The 24,055-nt window shown below is 38.8% G+C and overlaps 1 long non-coding RNA gene across 6 annotated transcripts in view; it reads left to right on the top strand.

The window, feature by feature from the left end:
* Window positions 1-24,055, top strand: part of LOC149078235 (uncharacterized) — a 233,927-nt gene that overhangs the window by 21,094 nt on the left and 188,778 nt on the right. The window contains exon 1 of one of the 6 annotated variants that reach the window (XR_016193914.1): window positions 13,700-13,784. The exons of the other annotated variants lie outside the window; for them this stretch is intronic. This is a non-coding gene — a long non-coding RNA (uncharacterized LOC149078235). Of the gene's footprint in view, window positions 1-13,699; window positions 13,785-24,055 lie in introns of those variants that run through there. 6 annotated transcript variants of the gene reach the window in all.

Raw genomic sequence — 24,055 nt, 5'->3', positions numbered from 1 at the left:
AGGCATGTGGCAGCGGTGATCTCAAACAATGGCGGCTACTCTGACTACTGATTTTGGCAGGAACCACACTTCACAGAAGTCTATAAATTTAATCATTTGATGCTTGGTCAACATGTTATCTACAAAATAAATATTGTTGCGATATCTCTTGTCTTTCTTGGTGTTGCAATTTTGGTGGCCAGCAGTGTATATAATGAAACCTTTTTATTAATTTTACAACTAGAACTTTTTACAGACGTTTTTCAGAGAAAATGTTGGGAAAATTCAGTGGTTTGAATTCAAAATCATACTGGAGAAATTAATATTATCCACTACTTTTCGGTAAAATGTCCTACTTTTATCCTACTTTCTCGGTAAAATGTCCTACTTTTATCCTACTTTCTCGGTAAAATGTCCTACTTTTATCCTACTTTCTCGGTTTTGTCCTACTTTCCAGTTTTTGTCCTACTTTTCTACCAAATCCTATCGACAAAATTTGTGTAATTGATTTTAATTGAGCAGGAAACTATTGATAGATTGCCAAATATTATAAATGTTGAAGAATGCAATTAATGATTCTGCCAAAGCAGAAATTTTATCATTTTTAAGGTTATTGGAGGGGGGGGGGGTGTATGTGGACCATTTGGTTGATTAATTTTTCATTTGCTTAGTTTGAGGGTTCAACAAGTATAGTAGTCATTAAAAACTTCTGTCTGGATGAGAAAAATAATTTTGTATTTATTACTTCATGGTCTTGGACAGTAACATTCATCATTCAAAATTACGGTGCAAATAGGTGAAACAACGGTTTGCATTTCAAAGCAGTTGGATACATAGGCCTATTCTAGGTTTGGTGATTCTGATGCTACCCAATAGCATTCAGTTGTCTTCTGTATTTTTAAGGCATGAAGGAGGCATAAACAATATTTACAATGGTCTATAAGGTTTTCGCGGCCATCATTTGATAAAAATTGTTTTTTCGGGTTCGAAAACCGTCGTCCGTTTGAGTTTGTTCTCAACGTTTCCCCAACACTAGTGGTTGGCATCATCAGGAGAATTGATAAACTGGATCAAAGTCAAGTTTTCCGGAGTCTCAGGTTGTATTTATGCACATAAGTGGCTTGAACTACACTATTGTTTTGCGATTGGTCAGTTGATTCTATGGCTGGCAGCGTATTGTAAACAGTTGTTATGCTGGTAGAACCTGATTGGCCGAGAGATGTGGAGTTATCTGATTGGCTGTTGTCATCATTCTGTTGCTGGACCTTGAAGGGGAAGGTTCTTGTTCTTCTGAGAGCTGGTGTCCAGGATCTGCTCAATTTCAAAGTTTCTTCTCTTCTATTATAGCTGTTTTTGTGCTTGTATATTTCAATAGCCTCTCTGTAGATTCGTGGGAAGAAGTGGTCAACATTAGCTATTACCTGTGTTTTGCTGAACTGTACACTGTGGTTGTCGTAAAGCGCATGCTCTGCCACCGCCGACTTTTCTGTTTAACCCATTCTGCAGCATCGTTCGTGCTCTTTTATTCTCGTGGCCACAGATCTTTTTGTGGTTCCAATATATACCTGACCACAGGTGCACGGTATTCGGTAGATCCCCGGTGTTGATAGAGGGTCACGGTGGTCTTTTGCTGATCGCAGCATTTCACATATTTTTCTGGTTGGTTTGAAAATGGTCTTTATACGATGTTTTTTCATGACCTTGCTGATTCTTGCCGTCACTCCGGGGATAAAAGGCAGCACAGCTTTTCCAATTGATTGTGACTGCTCATTTTCCGTTGGTGATTCCTTGATGGAGCGTAAGGCTTTCTTGATGTCATCCGCTCTAATGGGTACACGAAAGACGACATCAAGAAAGCCTTACGCTCCATCAAGGAATCACCAACGGAAAATGAGCAGTCACAATCAATTGGAAAAGCTGTGCTGCCTTTTATCCCCGGAGTGACGGCAAGAATCAGCAAGGTCATGAAAAAACATCGTATAAAGACCATTTTCAAACCAACCAGAAAAATATGTGAAATGCTGCGATCAGCAAAAGACCACCGTGACCCTCTATCAACACCGGGGATCTACCGAATACCGTGCACCTGTGGTCAGGTATATATTGGAACTACAAAAAGATCTGTGGCCACGAGAATAAAAGAGCACGAACGATGCTGCAGAATGGGCCAAACAGAAAAGTCAGCGGTGGCAGAGCATGCGCTTTACGACAACCACAGTGTACAGTTCAGCAAAACACAGGTAATAGCTAATGTTGACCACTTCTTCCCACGAATCTACAGAGAGGCTATTGAAATATACAAGCACAAAAACAGCTATAATAGAAGAGAAGAAACTTTGAAATTGAGCAGATCCTGGACACCAGCTCTCAGAAGAACAAGAACCTTCCCCTTCAAGGTCCAGCAACAGAATGATGACAACAGCCAATCAGATAACTCCACATCTCTCGGCCAATCAGGTTCTACCAGCATAACAACTGTTTACAATACGCTGCCAGCCATAGAATCAACTGACCAATCGCAAAACAATAGTGTAGTTCAAGCCACTTATGTGCATAAATACAACCTGAGACTCCGGAAAACTTGACTTTGATCCAGTTTATCAATTCTCCTGATGATGCCAACCACTAGTGTTGGGGAAACGTTGAGAACAAACTCAAACGGACGACGGTCTTCGAACCCGAAAAAACAATTTTTATCAATATTTACAATGCTCAACAAAGAGCTGGAAATTCAAGTGCCTCATTTGTCAAAAATGATTACATTGACATTGAACAGTAAAATGTGAACAAATCCCTTTAAAAAATGATGGACAATGCAGTAAAACAGGTTCACCTTGCCTTGTAATCGCATCTTGTAGGCTAATCTACACATTTTGCACTGTGCTTTTGAAAAGGGTCTCGAAGGAGCTTCATTCTTAAAAAAACGTACGTTTTCAAAATATGCTGTGCCTTGTCGAAGAGAGTTGACAAGACTCCAAAAAAAGGAATGTAATATATATGAGGAGAGACAGCAAAGAATTATGTTTTGAACAAAGAACATTGTTTTTGCAAAGAACACTGTTTTGGCCAAAAATTGGTTTTCTAACCAAGTCATTTATCATTTTGCCTTGGCTTGAGTCAATCTTATAGGAAACTGAAATTGTGCTATGAAAACAAAAGTTAATTCGAAATTAAATTTTTTTTTTCAAATTTGAAATTTGTTTTTTTGCAAAAAAAAAAAAATTTTTTTTTTCAGTGATTTTTTTCCATTATGCTATGATTACGTTGTCTAAGGGGGTTACCCTCCCACATCCTACTTTTCAGTCCTGCGTTTTTCTACTTTTTCTCATTTTTTTGAGTTGGAGCCCTGCATCAATAAATTGCACTAAATGATCACCGAAAGCTATTTGTTATTTGTATTGCTGCACTCTGTGTATGACACAAAAGCACTATGTGGTAAGCTTCTTCACAGGGACAATACACATCTAAGTGAATTTTATAAACTAATTAATTACAATTTTTTGTAACGAATAAATACATAAAAGCACATTTTCTGATGATATTAACAATGCCGATATAGAAAAAATGACAGCAAAAGCATAAATTTGATCACACGCTAGAATAATGTTACCTTTTCAATCCCTCTACCACAATTTTTTTTTTGGTCCGTAGAATATTGTTATATCGAGGTTTCCCTGTATATTTAAACTAAATAATAAAATATAATTGCGTGTGTTTAGTAAATATTATCACATTCCGAGATATGATTATGTGATTTGTATATAATTTTATGCAATAGGATATAGCTTCCCTATGGGCCAGTTAAGAAAACAAATTGGTTAGGCGATATGGTTTTCCCATAGAAACTTGTGATTGCCATAGGCGTATTGCCATTTTCACGAGGGTGGGGAGTTACGTTCTTTTTTCCTGCAATAATTTTATAATAATTTTCCCTATAATCTCAGCTCTTGGGGGGGGGGGTTAGCACCCTAAACCCCCTTTGCATACGGCAATGGTGATCTTGATCCATGGTCTGGGGGGACGGGAGGGGACAAGCAGTTATCTTGTCCAGGACCAGAAGGGCTGTGCAAAATTCACCTTTTATAGCTGCTTCTTCAAAATTACAGGGGGGGGGGGTGGCAAAATATGTGATTACCTCAGCTGATCAAGCATTTAGTTGTGGCCCTGATGGCTAGTGTTCAATGTCAAGGTCTGTCGATTAACGATAATACCTCTATTATGGTATTTTTCTTTTCCCGCAGAATATCGTTATTTCACTGCAGTTTTATCATGCATAATACAAGCTATAATACCCCCGCTGCCCGTGTTTTCTTCATTTATTGGGAGGATGGAAAAGTGACGTACCATTACAAAGGAATAAATATATAATACTGGCAGGATTAAAGAAGTGACAAACCAGCAAAGGCATATGCATGTGTAAAGCACATTACTAGGGAACCATGGTAACCAAAGTAAACATTTCGAAAGTGATTATTGAGGCCTAGAAACCATTGTTGCCCGACGATTTTTCGTCCATTTCGGGTATCTGCCCTTCTCTGACGAACTTTTGAAGTAGCCTATCGTTCAATCCGGGCCCTGTTTGGTATATATCCAAACATTGGCGACGATCGATCTAAAATTGTGGATTTAGGGAACATACATGTATTGGGAACATACACACAGACAGAAAATCAATTATATATATATACTAGGGGGCTCTGCCCTCCTGCCACCTTTGGCGGCCAATTCCCCCCCCCCCACCCCCCAAACTTCTCTTCACAACATATCTTGTTTATTTTATCCCACTTCATCAGCGTGCTATGGAAAGGGACGTGCGAAAGCACCAGCTTACTGAAAAAGCAAATTTTGCAATAATAAAGCAACAAAAAACAAATGTGATTCATCAAGTGCTTATGGGGTTCAATCACCCAAAATGAAACCTGCGCTGCGAGTGCCATGAAAAATCTTCATTTGTATTCGTTTTACCAACGAATAAAATCCAGGCTGACCCACGCAACAACCGTGACAGAATTCGCAAATTTTATGGGCCCCCAGACTGGATATATCTTGGGCTCTCGCTATCGTAAATTTTTCAACATTAAAGCAGCAAGGAAACAATGAGATCCATATCAAGGGCCCCTGGAAATGAAACCTTTTAACTTCCCCATGAAGGTATACGTGTAATCTCAGCCCCCCCCCCTGCCCGGGTACTCAGACCCTGGGTGTTAGGAGCACTGGTGTTATATGTATATTATACATACCTCTTGGCATGACCCCCCACCAGGTGAGGGCTGACAGGGGCCGGAACGATTGTTATCACTTTTTGATATTTCACACTATAAATTAACCTCAGTTGATATTTCACACTATAAATTAACCTCAGTTGATATTTCACACTATAAATTAACCTCAGTTGATATTTCACACTATAAATTAACCTCGGTTGATATTTCACACTATAAATTAACCTCAGAGGGGCCCCTGAAAAGCTGGTTTGGGGGCTCGCCATCTAAATTCCAGCCAAGGGCCCTGCTGTGGGATGTGGGAGCCTCTCGGTACATGCACATAACATGGTCCCGATGGGTCAAATGGGTCCCGATATATGCTAGAGTTAAATGAATACTTGACCCAAAATCGTTAAATTACGGAAGTCGGTTGACTTCCGTAACACAAAAACGTAACAGATTTCCATCACCCATTTCCGTAAAATAAAATCGTCACTAATTTTGGTTGCTTAGAAACAGGCCTTTTTCGAGTTTGTGATTTCATATTATAGAGTAGATATGCACAGTATCAAATTTCTCCTTAGTTTCTTTAGATAAGATATCCACCACATCTCTATAGTTTCGTTGTTCACTAACCAAGCAAGCAAGTATACTCATACTACACCAAATGTAGAGGCTCTACACATGACGAACCAGTTTGAAACGTGTTTTACACAAAACAAAATTTCTATCCAAACGTTTAACTTTAATTTAGAACATCAAAGATTATTCCTATAACGCACGGGTTCTCAAACTGTGCCTCCAACGTTTGTCAGGGTGTGAGGTTTTCAAAAATATTTTTTGTTAAACAGCTCTGGAGAGCCGGTAGAGCTCGCGAATAAGCATTGAATAGGGAAAAGGGTGGCTCAGGCGGAAAAAGTTTGAGACGCCCTGCTCTAATGTGAAGTTATTCCATGCTATGATTTTTTTTGCCAGGCAATTCACTACTGGCGTCTAAAAAGAATAAATGAATTATGTGAATTTTAAAGAGTTAATGAAAGTAATAATACTGAAAACTATTTTCATTGGCCTTGGTTGAAGCACTGGCCTGAAAAATTGAACTGAAATAATTCAAATATTTATGTTAACTTCATCTATTCAACTGAGCAACTTGACAATTCTGTTACAGTCGTTTATACGACGTTCAAGAGGCCGAGTCAAAACGTTTTATGTGTAAGTCGAATTGAATAACTGAGCCTTTTTAAAAAATCATCCCCTTCCTATACCTATAAAATGTTATAAAATTTTATGTGTTTAATTGCATTCCAGTTCTGTTCTAAAAAAATATTTCATACTTGAGAGGAAATTAAATCACATTTCAAATCATTTAAAGAAACAAAATTTAGCACAACATTCATTACGACATTGGGTACAAAATTGCAACAAAATCTTCTCGACTTGAAAAAATTTCGCCATCTTGGACTTTTTTTTTGGAGTTGGATGATTTTCAACCAGGAGCTTGCTCATTGGTTTTTTTTTCTCTGCTTTATAATCGTTTCAAAAAGGTAAAACAAAGATATTCAACGGGTTTGCGAGATGAACTTTCGTTATTAGTTTAAAATTCTTGTTGAATTCTTTCAAAATTTCCAGTTTTTTTAGAGAGTGTTTTTTTGTTTTTCTGACATTGCGAATAGCGGATTTGACACAGTCAGCAAGCAGTTCCGTCTGAACGCATGGCCCCACCTGAGCACAGCGTGGGGGCCTGAAGAGAAGAGGGGCCTCACAAAAATGGGAACTAATTGAAATTTACGAGAATTCTCCAGGTTGGGCCTCAGAAAAATCAGTTGGCCCGGTGGCCCATGATACTCTTAAGACGGCCCTGTCAGCAAGCAAAGCACCACATCGAAAGAAAGTTCTACAGAAAATGATCGAAAGAACTTACTGTGCATGTGTACCGTATCTGTCTATTTTCGGTAGACCCGTACCACCCAAATGTAGGGTACCACCCCAATGTACAGTAGACTTTCTCACCCTCCCGGGATAACGTTGAAAACATGAGAAAAAATTCTGAAAGATCACATGGCCGTCAAAACAATTGAAACCCATTTCTTCGGGACTTTCCACATCTGCTTATTCTCATAAAGAGGCAATAAACAAATCACCTAAGTGTCCACTCTAAATGGTCATCAGCCATCTCACTGGCAATTTTCGTATACGTCAGCAATCACCCTAAAATTTATGTTTTTTGCGGTGACAATATGCAACATTAAAATGTATTTGTTGTATTGTTGTTTAAAAAATGTATCGTGTGTTTTACCAATTGCTACCAAAGTTTTAAACATTGTATAAACATGAAAGTCGTATAACAGAGTGAGGTATGAACGAGGTTACTCTGTAAATTTGTGAGGGTCTTGGGTCGATTTTTTCATAAAAACTTTTTTCGAGGTATATTAAAATAATAATGTGAATTTTGCATGGAATTTTATAGCGAATGAAGGAAACAAATCCATATTTAAGGTATTCATTTGTGTAATTGAAAAATTCCAGAAATATGTTTGAATTTTTAATATTAAACTTCGTGAGGGAGGGTAGATTTTTTTCATATGAAGTTTTGTCGAGGTATATTAAAATAATGTGTATTTCTTATCTATAGGGGGTGTTGGCTGAATCCAGTTTTTTTTTTAACCTTCATAAAATAATTTTCGGGTGTCTTTATGTTCCGGGTCATTCAAGTATTACATCAGCATCGGTGGGGGTTCCGATTTGCTGACTTTTGATGGCCGGGGAAGGGGGTGGGGTGGATACGCTTACCTCATCAACTACCGTTTAGAAAAATATGAAATATTCTTAATGGCATCTTACTCGATGTGCCAAAAACGAATAAAGGTCTGGACACACATATCCGCACCGTGCCAGGAGCGTAGCTTGGGGGGTCATTCCTCTTCAGACCACACCTTTCCGTGTGTTGCCCGTGTCGCTGCCGTATGCTGACTATGAAGCTGTGTCGATTGCTTCAAGTCTTTAACGCTGCCTGTTCGGTGTAATCAAAATGTTCAGTAAATTAATTAACAAGAGTGATTTGGATATAATAGGTATAGCGTAAATTAACAATAATTAATTGTTCTAAGCATTTCTGTAAATAATCTATACATGTGTATATATATTTTTTATGTCTATATGTGTGTGTGCGCGCGTTTTTTTTTATAGAAATTTTTTTTTTGTTGTTGTTGTTAGGATGGATCTTCCATAGATTTTTTGTATATGACAAAGCCGCAAAAAAGGATAGCATCTTTAAATGCAGTTGAAAATAAAAAGACGGCCATTTGCTTATTTTGACTGTATACATTTTTGTTTATAGTTGGGAGAGAGGAGATTATTTACAGAGTGAGATAAAAGGGGAGAGAAGAAAAAAAGTCATATAGAAATTAAAACAATCTTTGGGGGAGAGCTGTATTCTCTTCCTCACCTACACACTCGTTTTTATTCAGAGTCAACCGCCATCATAAATATAATCATCTGTAGCGGCAGATGGTGTCAAATTCCGATAACACCTCGGAGAAGTGTATCTCAGCTCAGTAGGAGCATATTGTACGAAAGAGCGCGCATATCTTTTGTTTGTATGCGGGATCTTCTAAACTGAAAATTGGCTCCTCTGCAGATGGCACAAATGGATACTAAAATCAATGACAATTAGCATAGGTGGAGATAGACTTGGAAGTCTGGGGGGGGGGGGCAAGATGATGATGTTGATTCATCTATACGTATATGCATTAGATCAGTGGACTTCACCTTTGATGCTGGGGGCGGGGGCAATCCCCCCCCCCTTAGCTCCGCCCATGGTGTTTAGTCTGCCGGGGCTTGATTCAATGATAAAGCCTCACCAGTATTCGATAATAATTTAAATCACTCGTTGTGGAAGTCCTAGTTGCTGAAACACCTTTATCAGATATTTAGCACAAAGGTGCTCGAATTTTTGGAAAGTATGGGTCACTTCATTGCTTTGAAATATTTCACGGGCTTCTTAAGTTATCCAGAAATGAGCCTCGATCCTCCAAAATTATATAAAAATAAGTGGCACGTGCCACTTAAGTGATCTGCAAGCGTGCCGCGGACCACTTGAGAGATCTGGAAATGTGCCACTAACCACTCAATAGGATAATCTGCAAATGTATCACGATCCATTTAAGTGAATTGGAGGTGTGCCGCTAGTCGTTCAAGTGATTTTGAAATGTGCTTGAGACCACTTGAGAGGTTTGTTTTGTTTTTTGTTGTCACGGACCACATCAAATGCTTCCGAGGGTCGCATTTGGGGCACAAGACATGGGTTAAGCATTTATGGCTTAACATGTTGCATCTGATGAGAGTACAAAATTTAAAATGTCATCTGATGCGAGTACAAAATTTAAAATGTCATCTGATGCGAGTACAAAATTTAAAATGTCATCTGATGCGAGTACAAAATTTAAAATGTGTCCTATATTTTTCCATAAGAAAAAACCCAAAAATTTTCGATTCGTTTTCCATTTAATTTATGTTAAAACTAGAACAATGAATTATAGAGCATCGGAAATTAAACCCAGTTAGTTTTCCAAGTTAACATTATTATTTTAACAAAAATCTCCCCGGCAAAATTTCGTTATATGGTATGAAACATAACTTTGTTCTCCCTAAAGATATTACGCTAGTGCCACAGAACCGGATCCAGGTGCATCTAAACAATTTCGGGGCACGAAAAATGTTTAGGACACCCCCTCCCTTTAACAAGATTTCATATATTTTGTGGGAGGAGGGAATCGGCATATTGAATATACACTAACGCTAAGAAATAACCCCATACAAAAAAAAAATAACTACACAAATGTGAATTAACACAAAAATTAATGGAAGTAATTTTAAACTATTGTGAAAAACCGTTTCTGAAATTAAGTAAAACTTTACAATCGATGGATTAAAAATAATTGAAAGAAATTATTTCAGTACCAATGAAAATTAGAATTAACAAAAGAAATATTTTCGGAATTATTGAAAATTCATAATTAATGAAAATAACAATTCCAGAATTGATGAAAATCAAGAAATACATAGAATTAATAGTTCCGCAATTGATGAAAATTGACAAGCGAAATAAAATAAAAATGAGCTCTTTTATAAAAAAATATATCTGCGCTCTCTCCCGAGACCGAACCGTCACCGTAAAAATATAAAATAAACTACTCGATGACGGTGCGGACGTGGTGCGGTGACCGTGCTCGGCTACGGTGCGATGTGTGAATGGCTGCATTGCTTAGCAAAGAATTATTCTTTGACCTTGTGATGACCTACACTCGGCCGACGCACGTGTCCGGCACTGTGCGGATATGTGTGTCCAGACCTTAAAACTTTTCACTAGTTTGTGGGCACCCGAACTAGCAGTCTCCCTGTTGAGTCCCCTACAGAGCCAATTTAGTGATTTCTAAATAGTACTTAGTCGACCTAGTGATCTGAAAATGTGTCGCGAGCCGCTCAAGTGTTCTGGACCTGTGCTGCGTATCATACAAGTGATACAAGTGATCCGTGATTATGCCGCGGATCACTCAAGTAATCTGGGAATGTGCCACGGATAACTTGAGTGATGTGGAACCGTAGAACCGCACTGGTGGCCGCACCAATGTTCTGAAACTGTGTCACGGATCGCTTAAATAGTCTGGAATTGTGCCACGGGTCACTTAAGCGATCTATGAATGTGCCGCTTGGTTAATTTTTACAGAATTAGGTTTGAGAGGCACAGGCAGCAACAGAACCCCAGGGCCACATTTGGTCCTCACAGGCCAAGTGCTTACCGCGGGTCAAGGGTTACCTATAACGCTTACAGGTATCACTGAAGTGACTCTCGGCGTATTCCCAGATTACTTGAGTTACCCGCGGCACATTTACAGATCCACTTATAACCTGCGCTGGGCTGTTCTAGATCACTTAATTAAGTGGCCCGCGACATGTTTTCAAATCAACGAAGTAGCCTCGCACTCTTCAAAAGGTTGAGTTAATTTCAAATGTACCGCGAGTCATTCAGGTGGTCTGGAAGTGTGCCGCGAGCCGTTTGAGTCATCTGGAAATGTGCCACAACTCACTTAGATGATCTGAAAGTGCGCAGCGGGCCGCTTGAGTGGTCTGGAAAAGTAACAAGAGCGTTACCAAAATCTATAAAAAATGCATTGAGCACTTAGCCACTGAAGCAATCTGGAAATGCGTCCCACTTCAATGATTTGATGATCGTTCGTGGGCCACTTGTGTGGTTTTGTTATTCGTCCTGGGCCACGTGAGATGACGCTGAGGGTCATGGGTTAGCAAGTTTGTTCTAAGCCATACTAGGTTCGTGCGTATGCTATTGACTACCTGGATTGTCTATTTTGTTTTTGTCTAAAAAGAATAGACATTCATGAACATATGCTGGCCATTCTAATCATTGTATCCTTCGGATATAATGTAACTCCAGGAGGTGTTACATCAAGGGTGTTCAAAATTCAGTAGAGTGCGGGCCATTTCATTTATTTTGAAATGTGTCGCGGGTCACTTAAGCTGACCTGGGTCAATTGAGTATTGTATAACTATGCCTCGTAGTAAGTTTTCCGTGGGTGACCTAAATGATATGGGAATGTGCCGCATCACACTGAATGAATGCGAAACTGTGGCTCAGGGTATTGAGTGACCTTTAAAAGTTTCATGGGTCATTTGAGTGCTCTGGAACTGTGCCACGGTGATATCTCTAAATATGCTGCGAAATATTTAATGAGCAGGGAATGTGCCGCAGGTCACTTGAATGATGTGTAAATGTACCTCGGGTCACTTCAGTGGTCTGGAACTCTGGCGTGAGTCACTTAAGTGTTGGCGAACAGTGTCTCAGGTCACTCGAGTGATCTAGGAATGTGCCACAGCTCACATTAAGGGAAGTGGAACAGCAGCTCGGGTAACTTGAGTAATCTGGAACTGTGCCGTGGTGATCTGCAAATGTGATGCGAGCCACTTCAATGACCTGAAACTGCCGCAGGGTCTCTTGAATGATCTGGAAGTGTATCGCTTAGTTAAATTTTACAAAATTAGGTTCGAAAATGTGGGGACGAACAGATGACTCTGGGGCCACATGCAGCCCATGGGCAATGGGTTAAGCATGCATGCGCTACATTTCTATGGCACCTAGACAGTTTTTTTTCTTTCTTCGAAAAGGGGGGGGGGATCAAGATTAAGTGGGCTTTTCAAGTAACAGTAGAAATTTGATTAATTTCTTTTTAGTTTTGCCATTTGCATTGCTTTTGATCCCACATTCTGTGAAAAGGAAAGATTTTTTAAATTTGTTAGAGAGAAAGAAAGAACTTGAGTTTCTTGAAATGTCAATAGATAATACTATAATTAAATTATATAAGGTGTGAATCTCAATGACACATTTTTAAATGCCACGATAATTTGGGAATTACATTTTTTCCCGTTTATTTTTTGTCGTTGGTGTTCCTATTTTTCCTTTTTTTTCTTCTTCAAATTTTCACTTCTAGGCCTGAAACCGAAGCCATTAACAGAGGTTGCAAATAATAAATTTCCTATAGCAAATGGTAAAAGAAATTTCTTCATCCATAACTACTACCAGCATCAGCACAAGAGTGACGAAAAGTTTTACAAAAGCAATTTTATATAAATCTCTTATATGTGGTCCATTTCCTTTATAAAATAAATTTTATTAAAAAAAAAATACAAAATTTATAAAGGATATTTGCCAACACTAAATAAAAGCATTTTTATCAATCTTTTGTGTAATACCGGCCTAAGGAAAAGAAATTAATTACAGAAAAATTTAGAAAAATGTTTCGACTGTGTAATTCAAACTATATTGGATTAATGATTCTCGAAGAAACTAATTTTTGATGTATTTTATATGGGGGTCCCCCCTTCCCTCGTTTACACCTGCGAGAGCACCCACGGGGTGAAAATATTTCCGATGCCCCTGGCTGGAACCCTGTCACCTCCATCCGTGCGAAGGGTCATGATTTTAGGGTAGTGGTGCTCAACCTTCAAGTGCCCCAGGAGCACACATGCAATTTTTCTAAAATTGTTGCAAAATGGCCCAATTGACCCAAATTTGTTGCAAATGGATGTTTTTTTCCATCATAAATTTATCAAATACAACCTAGTATTTGATAGTCGTTTTTGGGTGCTACTATAAACCTGGCTGTGCAATATTGAAGCTGTCCCGGGCCAGACAATAAATTAATTTGGGATTTTCCATTTGTTTCTATATTGCTCTAAAAAATCGTCTGCGTGGTTTCGTGGGGAGCCACGTGACTTCTCTGCCCTCCTTCTGGTTGTCTCCCATGGTATAAACAAATTAGTGAGAGCCCTGACATGGGAGAAAACGTCATCAACCAATGAGAGGGCTTCAAATTTCCTGCTGGTAAAGAGGGAGCAGACGAGTTCACTCTTCTACTCCTCTCCTAGTGATATCAGTATAATAGTATAGTATAGTATAATGAGAGAAAAGGCCAATGCACCAATGAGAGAGCTCTGAATTTCCCGCCAAATGTGAGAGAAAGCAGATGAACCAGCAATTGTAGGAGGCAGTTGACCTTCTGACATCATGAGTGACAGCTGCTCTTTCAGGTGAGTTTTGCAAAATGTTAACCTTAACGGTTATTTTTGATAATTAACAAAAATTAGTTTGTTTTTAATTTTATTGTTTCTATGGACGAGGACAATTCCAGAAAACATACATGAAATGTTTTTCATGAATTTTTTGGTTGATACCTCTAAATGATCAGAAAGAAAAATAACTAAAAAATTCAGAAAATCAATTGAAATTCTAATTCGGCCGATAAAAGGTATTTAATTATCATTAAATAATTTTCTTAAGTTATAAATAATTTGCGGATTGATTTGATTGTCAGTAAAATTTTATATAGAGAATTAAATTCTCAGAAAAGGGGCCCTATTAATGCGTAATCTTAAAACTAAGCTTTGTTTCCCTAGGGGAAGCTTTTCTGTGCCGCGTAAAACATGAATTTCCCTGCGTGACACGCCGTCCACTCGCCAATAAAGCCGGGTTTTCCTAGGAATAGTTTTTGTGCGCCGCGTGAACCGAATTAGACCATTTTGCGCCGGCAGAAACGTGTTACTACGCTTTTGTGTTTTCCTAGTGTGTCGCATCAGATCAGTCTATATCATAGTATCTGGCCATGGCATTAGCTACTCTGTCGTCTGCATGCTCCGGTTTGAAGGGAAAGAAAACACACGAGAGATTAAAGAGAACATCGGCAAAACGCGCGGCTCAAGACTCATTTGACTCCTTCAGAAGCAGTCGGTCAATCACGCCCGACGTAAAGCGCTGTCGTGAGCCGTATTGCGCTCTGTAGGAAAACAGTCGTGCTGCTTTTCTTATTGGTGAATGGACGGCGTGTCGCGCTAAGCGATTCACGTTGCACAGAAAACCCGACTTTAGGCTAAGCGCAAATTGAGCCGCGTGCAGCGTTCGCGACACGAAGCAGAGCAGCACTCTATTTAGCGGCCAACGGAAATCAGAAGGACAGCGCAAATTAAGACGAGGTGAAACTACGCTAAGCGCGTGTACTCGTTGACGCTGCTGTTGAGCCGCAGATTTTCGTATCCCGCGCGCACGATTCTTCGTATTCGGGAGGGGTTTTTAAAAATTAAACCGTCATTTTGATAGAGTTTGCATTCTCTTATGAAAAATGTTGTTTAATATCAACGTTATTCATAGCCACGGTATTAGCAATTATTTTATTTTTCTGAATTTTTATTGAATATTATTCTTTCCAAGTTTTTGACCTTTCATTTATTATTATCATACCAATCATCAATTATAGTTATTTTTAATTCCAGGATTCATTAATTTCGGGATTTTCATTGAAACACCGAATTTTCATTAATTTTTTATGCATCCATCATTTTTTTTAATTTTTAGAGAAAAAAATCGTTTTATTTTTTAAATAGCCTACGAAATATTTTCCATTAAATTTCTGAATTTGGCTTTAATTCCGAATATTCATTAATTATATTTTATCGATCGATAAAGGAATTTGAGGAGGGATTTAATTTTTCATTAAATCCGAAATTTAATTATTAATTTCACTAGTTTTGGTTTTTCATTAATTCTAGTTTTTCATTAAATATGAATTTCCAGCAGTTTTGGAATTATTCGTTAATTTTAAATTGTGATCATATCCTTTCATTTGTTTCAACTTCACAGGTTCCAAATTTTCATTCATTATATGCATGGGATTAATATCGGAAATTAATTTCGGAAAAGCTGCATTAATTTCGGAATATTTATTCATTCTAATTTCTGTTAATTATATAATCTTTAATTATATTAATTGGGATTCATTCTAAATTCTGAAATTTCTTAAATTTTATATTTCCATTAATTTTCATAAACCCTGAATTTTCATTAAAATTTTTATCCCTCCTAAATTTACTTTAATTTTAACCCATTTTCAATTTCGATTAATTTATGTACCTCCAGTTTTTTTAAGGAATACTACAGAAAAATCTGAATTTTCAATCGTTTTTAATTATTCTCCAGTTCCGAATTGTCATCAATCCTGATTTTTTTATTTCTTTGTGTTCACGTTTTTATATACGGTATTTTAATATATATTTTTCAGCGCATTCCCGTACTTTATATTTTAATTAATGTTACATCTTCATTAATGTCATTTAATGAAGACTTCAATGACCAATTTATAATATCCAGACTCCGAGAGCCTCCCGAATGCCAAGCTTCCAGGCCCTGAAATCGTTTCCTTTCGAAAACGTTCGTGCACTGGGAACGCGTTCCGATATGCGCATCCCTTCACTACGCGTGGGGCGTGTTGCCGTCATCGCACTCGGGTCCCGCGATCGCTGCACGCGACTCAATTTGCGCTTAGCCTTAAGCAGTGACTGCTTTCCTATAAAGCGCAACACCTTACACCAGCACTTAAATCCTCCAAAAGCAGTTAGCCCGACGTAAAGTGCGTCGTGCGCTGCGCATTTTACAGATATCTACCTTTGTTGTGTTTTCTTTCCCTTCCCTTTCTATCTCCTCTTTTATTGTGCAAAAATACACTGAAGAGCCAAAAAAACTGGTGCCTGCCTAATATCGTGTAGGGCCCCCGCGAGCCCGCAGAAGTGCCGCAACACGATGTACCATGGACTCGACTAATGTCTGAAGTGCTGGAGGTAATTGACACCATGAATCCTGCAGAGCTGTCCATAAATCCGTAGGAGTAAGAGGGGGTGGAGATCTCTTCTGAAGAGCACGTTGCAAGGCATCCCAGATATGTTCAATGATGTTCATGTCTGGGGATTTTGGTGGCCAGCGGAAGTGTCTAAAGTCAGAAGAGTGTTCCTGGAGCCACTTTGTCGCTGGATGTGTGGGGTGTCGCATTGTCCTGCTGAAATTGTCCAAGTCCGTGGGAATGACCAATGGACATGAATGGGTGCAGGTGATCAGACATGATGCTTACGTACCTGTCACCTGTCTGATTCGTATCTAGACGTATCAGGGGTCCCATATCACGCCAACTGCACACGCCCCATACCATCACAGAGCCTCCACCAGCTTCAACAGTCCCCTGTTGACATGTAGGGTCCATGGATTAATGAGGTTGTCTCCATACCCGTACACGTCCATCAGCTCGAAGCAATTGTAACTGAGACTCGTCAGACCAGACAACGTGTTCCCAGTCCTCAATAGTCCAATGTCTGTTTTGTCGGGCCCATGCAAGGCTTAAAGCTTTGTGTGTCGTGCAGTCATCGAGGGTACACGAGTGTGCCTTCAGCTCCGAAAGCCCACATCGATGTTTCGTTGAATTGTTCGCACGCTGACACTTGATGGCCCCAGGGGCGTCGGAAATAGTACCCACCACCCAATAAGAAAATTTGTATGAGTGGGCCGGACACTTTATTATGGGTGCTCTATTATGGGCTGACATGACTCCAGCCTGAAACGATTCTTATTTTTTTTCTCCTTCACCCTGTGAATTCACCATACAGGAGGGCCCATGAAAAATTGCCCTAATGGTTCACCATAAAGCACAGCCAAGAGGGGGCTGTAGCCCAGATTGATAAAATACTCGCCTAAAGTACCAAAGGTGTCACGTATTTGATACCCAGTTCGTCCTTTTCAGAAAACTTTCCAGACACAGCGGTACAACAGAAACGGCGACATGACCGAAGTCCCCCATCGAAGGATTAGCGCACAATCTCTCGATGAGCATAAAAAACAAGCCTGAAGTACGGAATCGGCAATAAATGGTAGGTCCTGGTCTAATTAGCCCTCGTTTGCAGAAAATGACCGTGGTGCGACAAAAATGATCAAATGATCATAGCCATTAAGCCATGTCTATAATATCTATACGCAGGCCACCAAAATGAAAGGGCTTGCAAAGCTAGACGATCATTTCCCAGAGCCGCATTTAAATACTACGGCTGGGGCAAACATGCTCTCCCCCCTTAATGTAGTTCTAAATACATCGTTGAAATGAGAATTTAGCGCTCTTTCTGATCAAGCGCCCCATGCATAAAACCTGCATGCTTTTTGGCTGGGGGTGGGGGGAGTCAAAACTCTAGGTCTGTGGGTTCCCTGTCTGGAAATAATTTTAAGCTATTGCTCTATTAATAAGTCAAAATGTAACTTATTAAAATTATTCCTTTTTAAAGTATTTTTACTCCGTTTTGCGGCCCCTAAAATTTAGAGGCCTGGTGCGGCTGGACCTTTCGCACTTGCCTAAATCCAGCACTGATTTCAATCCTGGCATACTCCGCTGAAATGAAGTGGTTGAATAAAACCAACACCAATATAATATATAAATTTATAATATATAAATTCTTTTATAGTGTGAGTAAGTGGATGTATTGAGGAATTATTTAAATAAACATTATTCAAAAAGTAATATAATACACATGCACACACACTATCAGTGGCAGATTAAAGTCGGTCGAGGCTCCTGGCGTAAAAGAAAATATTAGGCCCCTTAAATTAGAGAAAAGTGTGAAATTTGTTTTTTCTGGGTCCTTTTGAAGTCCAGGCGTCCGGTGCACCCACTGTTAAATTCGCCTCTGTTACCCATACATAAAAAAAATTCTGTTCATCCTATAGTGCAGTTTTTTGTTAAACATACAAAAGCCACAATAGACGGAATGTCCAAAGTTGGCTTTAAAAATGCTCATAAAAAATATGGATGTCAAAAAAATATGTCTAAAAATATATATAATATATGTAATATGCAGCAAGATATCTCACCTCCTTATAGTCCTCATATTTAAACATTAAACAGCTAAATTATTTTTGTGAAGTTGATTTCTCAACTGAACACTTTTCCGTATATTATATATCCCAATCCCTTAATTTTCACCCGCTAAAAAGCGTCAGAAGAACAACTTCCCAGGGCCCGGGACAGTTCTAGTCATTTTTTGCTTTTTCATGTTATAAATTAACTACGGTGCCCGTGAAAGGTTTAACCGAGGGCCCACAAAAGATCTCAGTCTGGGGGCCCTCCAGGATGTGGGGGCCATGGATATAGCATTTGGAGAGGTTTGGTGATTTCTGCTGTGCTGCTTAAAGGTTTAAGCATTGCTGTATCTTATTTACAGCAGGGCATTTTCATTAAACAAATTATCAGTGTTTTCTGCGTACGCGGGATAATGCATGCTGCATACATGTGACAAATATACGCCGTATTTTTCCCTAAAAATTAATTTCAATGAAAATAACTGTAAATGAGATAACGATATAAATTTTTAGTTTTGTATAATTTTGGCTGAACCTCGCCATCTAAAACTCTATAAGAGAATTTCATCATTATTTTTCAGACAATTACCATTCGTAGGCCTTCGTTAACTCATTTGAACTACAGTCGAATCCCCCTTTTAACGAATACCATTATAGCGAAAATCTCGTTTTAATGAACACTTTTCTAATCCCTCTCCTAAGTTTACATATTATAATGAAAAAACCTGGGATTCCTTTATAACAAAATTTTGTTATAAGGAAGTGATTTCTCCGGTCTCTTAGAGTTCATTATAACGGGATTCGACTGTCTATACCTGGAAAACTTCGAAATTGATTCCTTAGAACAGTGGTTTGGAACCCGGTGCTTCCCAAAGCCCTTGGGGCTCCGTGTGAGCTTCCTAGGACCTCCACAACCGCTCGAGAAAAATAAAATTAGTAAATTTGATGAATGAACAAAAAAAGAAGGGGTTCCTCCATATAAATTATACGCTAAAAAGGGCTCCTTGAGTCAAATAGGGCTCTGCCATCGAAATTATATACTGAGAAGGGCTTCGTGAGTCAGAAAAGGCTGAAAACCGATGCCTTATTAGAAATCCGGTTTTTGATTGTATTTTTTTTTTTTCTTGAATGAATACTTTTTTGACTGCTTCATGTGAGAAAGCTTAGTAAATAAATAGTTATTTAATAGTAAAAATTTTCAACTGCAGTAGAACCTCGATTTTCCGGAATAATGTTGGAGAACAAGGTCACGGATATCTAAGAACCATAGTTAAACATAACTAATCACAAAACAGTTCAAATGAAATATAATACTCATACTAGAATTGTCCAAACCACCGAATCAGTTGTTAATCACCGTTAAAATTTTTGTTGAGTTTATCAAATCGATCAATTCGATTAAAATTGAATAAACATTATCATCAAAATTTGTAAATTAATTCGGTTACTTTGACGAAACTGATTAGATGCCCTAAATTATGTTTATGTACATAACATTTCAGATAAGTGATTCCGTTTAAAAATATTTCAATCAAATTTTTCAACATTGGGAATACAGCACAAATTTATTCAACAAAAACGAATGGTGATTCAAAGTGAGCTTGATGATAGTATTGGAAGATCAAAATTTGTTACCTCCACAGTGAAGAGCATTTTCCGTGTTCGGGTAGCATCAGCTCTCCTCAGTGGCGGATCCAGGGGGGGGGGGCGATCGCCCCTCCCCCCAAGAGCCCTTAAACAATAGGTGAAGGGGCGATCGCCCCTCCCAAGAGCCTTCAAGCAAACATAACTCCAGTTACCTCACTTTTTTTCTTTATTAATCCTTAATTTTTTTAATTAATTTCCTTTTTTTCTCAAAGTTCCTTTCCCTAAAATTTGTTCCCCAAGTTCCACCTTGAGATTTCTTCTGCTGGTAAGGTCGAAAAAATAAAGAAGTCATAGCTGGAAGAGGGTCAATTGTATTCCCACCAAGGTTCTACAGGGATTCCATGCGATTCGGCTTTTTCGCTGCAACATACCCCCTAGCGCCTAAGGGCTTGTGTTGAGAGGCAAAAAAATGTACACCCTTCAGTTTTCTTGGTAACGCGCAATAAAGCACAAGCCATCCAATAAGATGAATCATCGTTTTCTAGCCTTTGTTATCTCTCTTTTTTTTTTTTTTAATTCAGTCCTGAAACCCGCAAGCTTGACATGGATCAAAAAATGGCCATGTCTACGAAAAATAACTGTTTTCAGTAAGCAAAAATTTTAAAATAAATGGCTGTTAAGAAAATTAATTCTATTCCTTTTTGTAGCACATCTGTGGTTTTCCCAGAGAATGAAGCTGCATTCGCTTACGGATTCACTGATAATGACATTAACGGGGGGTTCCCCCACAGGGTGAGGCTAACAGGGCTCAGGACGATTCTTATCATTTTTTGATTTTCACTCTACAAATTCACTATAGTGGGACCTAAAAGTATGACAAATCGCAGCAAAGTCCCCCCCCCCTCGAAAACGTAGCTCAAAAGCCCTGCGTCTGAAGGTGAGCATTTGAACACACATAGCTTCTCTATAATATCTATGAAAATATGGGCCTTGGCCCCATCTAATAATTAAAGCCTTTGTTATTTGAAATAAGTACCTGGATTAAACATTATAAGTGGATCGCGCGTATAATGCTTTTCCAAAAACCGCCATAAAATCGTTTTACGTCTCTATAGTCTGAGCATTAGATAGGATCACGAAAATGAATTGCTTGGTCAGCATCTTGGTGTCCCTTGTAATGTTAAAGGGCAGGTAAAAGGTTAAAATTCACGCGCTCCCCCCCCCCCCCTTCCGGTCCAGCGCTCGGGGCACCAAACCTACCTCCTCTTCCCATGTTTCGGCCTTGAGGAACGTTATAAGTGGAATCCACTATATAAAACTGATTGTGTGGTGTCGGATGTTCTGTGAGAATTAAATTTAACCACCATCTTTTCAGACAAAAAATCTGAAAATTAATATTGTGCACTTGATAATCATAATTAAATATTAATGAAAATCATTCGAATTTGCATGAAAGTAAGCTTTTTTGCGTGTCTGTGGCGAAAAACTGTTTTTGAATAGGTTTTTGACAATCATATAGTCTGCACAAAATTGAATAAGAAATTTATTATTTTAAATCATGCAACATTAGAATTTCATTAGGAAGTTATTTTTCTTAATTATGCAGACAAATTAGTACCCACATATTTTATTGAAATATGCGTCAATTATTTCTTGTTATCGAAAACAGTCTATACTTGTTACTATAACTTTTCAATGCTATATTTTCATATTTAAAAACATTTTCTTATTTTATCTTGACGTCCTATTCGAATAAGCAAGATTTACCATTTAGTATTTCATGTATTTGTGTTTCCAAGATTTTATATTTCCTGATTAGTAATTCTCTGAAACTCCTGCTAAGGTGGTTCCAAATTGAAGTTTTCATCCTTTATGACTTGTTTATTTGAAACCGAACCAGAGATTCAGGTTAGAAGATTGAGAGTAATTTTGATGTTCAGTCAGAAGCGCATTTACGGTTTTGCCGATTTGAAGGCTATTCAAATTTCACCGCCCTTCCACTCTAGTCTAATTTTCTCGACTACGCTATCCACGAATTTTCCATCCCATGTTATAGCCCCCCACCCCACTCCTGCAAGTACACCTGTATTAAAGTCACTCTTTTAAGGGTCCGTCCCACGAGAGTTTGCTAGGGGACGCTGGATAAGATAATTAAAGTTAAAGATAATAAAAGTCTTTGTCAGGATCTGCGGTCGTCTCGGGCCTCGGGGAAGCAATAATTTTTAAGGCTTTCAATACAAAGGCAGAGGAACGAACATCTTCCTTTGTGAATGACCGAACAAGCATGGTTTACTTCACGGCAGCTGTTATTTTTGCGGTTTATGTCCGACAAAGACTTTTATTAACTTTTATTATCTTACCCAGTGTCCCCTAGCAAACTCTCGTGGGATGGGTCTTTTAGTCATTTACATGTTTGCACCCTGTTTTGGTCACACACGTGTTTGGCGCTGGTTTTGGTAATTGTTTCGTTACTTACACGCGCTCTAGACAATACCGTCTTAACGCATTCCCAGCGGGCGGGGGCCTCTGGTTTAAAATTTTAAAAGTAAATGTGTCTCGCCAGGTAGGGAGCTCAGAAAAATTAATTTTTCCGAGGGCCCAGTATACGCTTCTGACGGCTGACTCTAGGCCACTCACTGAACTGGTCCCTCACTCTTTATGTCACTCATTTGATCATTCACATTCTTACTCCCGCTCTAAGTCACGCTTTTGCTCATTCACGTGCTTGCAAACTCTCTAGGTCACTCACTGACACGGTCACTTACTGTCTGGGAAGAGGTGGGTTTATTTGAGGGTTATAAAAATTTCACCGCCCTTCTCTTATTTTGCTAATTTTCTTGGCCACTCAATCCTCAAATTTGCCGACCTTCTGAACTTTCCGCCCTGGGCTATAGCCCATTTAGTTCTGTAAATAGGACATTGTCTTCAGTAACGGGGCATGAGGATGGTTAAAATCAGTGTTGCAAAAAAAAAATTGAGGGGAAAAACTGAAAAATTACCAGCAAAAAAAAAAAAAGGCTGGTGGAATTCAATTTTTCTAGAACTAATAGAGATACGAATTATTAGTACAGTAGACTCTCGCTAATCTGGCACATATCACACCAGGGTGTACTGGGTTAACGAAATCGCAGAATTACTGCAGATTGATTGAAAAAGTCCATTTAAATAACAAACTTCTGCTCATAAATATGTGCGCACTATGTTTTCTTCTTCTATGCTGGGAGAAAACCGGCCTAAAAACACCGGATTACTGGAGGGATTATTGAAAGTCTGACTCTATACGTAGTAGGATGGGAAACTTTATTTGAAGACAAAAATGAGTATCAGGCGCAAAATATTTTCATAAATCGGATATACAAAGCTGGAAATTTGTAATTTTTTTAATTTTATCGTCTCGTTTGAAAATTATAAGTGATAAATGAGGAAGTTAAAGGTATTATTTGTAAATACAGACATGTCATAAATGGGTGTTTTATTGTGTGTAGTACTTATTTTCATTTCAAGAAAGGATAGAAGTTTGGTGTGCTATAAAATTGTTCACAGAAAAAAAAATTGACTGTCTAGAACGTGAGTAACTGAAAGAAGACTGCTTAATATTCTCTACACCAATCGCTGAGTCCTCGAAGCATATACGTGAACACGAAAAGTTGCTGGAGTGAGTGTAGCTCAACTTTGGATGCTTGAGTTTCCAGCAGCGGTTCCGAACCTCTTCAGTGCATACGCCAAGCAGATCATGAGTAAATACTAAACAAGGTATTGAGCGAAACAAGAGGGACCACCTTAGGGACCCCTTGGATGGAAACAAAGTCCCTTTGGTCGGGTCCAGTGCCGAGTGGGGAGTACTGAGCTGATATGAATTAGTACAAGACAAGCAGAGCCAGTTGAGGGCCCCACATGGATCTGCCGGCAAATAGATAGAATTCTCTATCGAACGAGACAGACCACAGAGGGCTCACCTGAAATCACTGATGTAAACAAAGCATATTTGGCCGATCCCATCACCGGCATTCAAAATCTGAACAGGGAAAACATCTACCCTGTGCTGTACTGAAAC

The sequence above is a fragment of the Pholcus phalangioides genome, unplaced genomic scaffold (assembly GCF_987345545.1).
Source record: "Pholcus phalangioides strain wild (caught in Gottingen) unplaced genomic scaffold, Ppha-v1.0 ptg000014l_1, whole genome shotgun sequence".
Classification (NCBI taxonomy): Eukaryota; Metazoa; Arthropoda; class Arachnida; order Araneae; family Pholcidae; genus Pholcus; species Pholcus phalangioides.
This window is presented reverse-complemented; position numbering and strand designations above follow the sequence as displayed.